The following is a 464-nucleotide window of genomic DNA, read 5'->3' as shown; positions in this document are numbered from 1 at the left end:
CGATGAATACGATCACAGACTTGTCGAGCATAGGATAGCATACTCGATTCATTAAGTCCATAAATGCTGCAGGTGCGTTTGTAAGTCCGAATGGCATTACGAGGAATTCGTAATGCCCATAACGGGTCCGAAAAGCAGTCTTGGGTACATCGTCCTCCCGTACCTTGAGTTGGTGATAGCCAAACCGTAAGTCGATTTTAGAAAAATATCTCGCTCCTTGCAACTGATCAAAAAGATCGTCAATTCGCGGTAATGGATATTTGTTCTTTATAGTTACCTTGTTAAGCTCACGGTAATCTATACATATCCGGAAAGTTCCGTCTTTCTTTTTAACGAACAGGACTGGAGCACCCTAAGGAGATGTGCTTGGTCGGATAAAACCCTTGTCCAATAATTTATGCAGTTGTTTCATCATTTCTTTCATTTTCGCAGGTGCGAGACGATATGGTGTCTTTGTTATCGGA

Source organism: Cynara cardunculus, assembly GCF_001531365.2.
Source record: "Cynara cardunculus var. scolymus isolate 2C chromosome LG 2, CcrdV1, whole genome shotgun sequence".
In the NCBI taxonomy this organism is placed as follows: Eukaryota; Viridiplantae; Streptophyta; class Magnoliopsida; order Asterales; family Asteraceae; genus Cynara; species Cynara cardunculus.
This window is presented reverse-complemented; position numbering follows the sequence as displayed.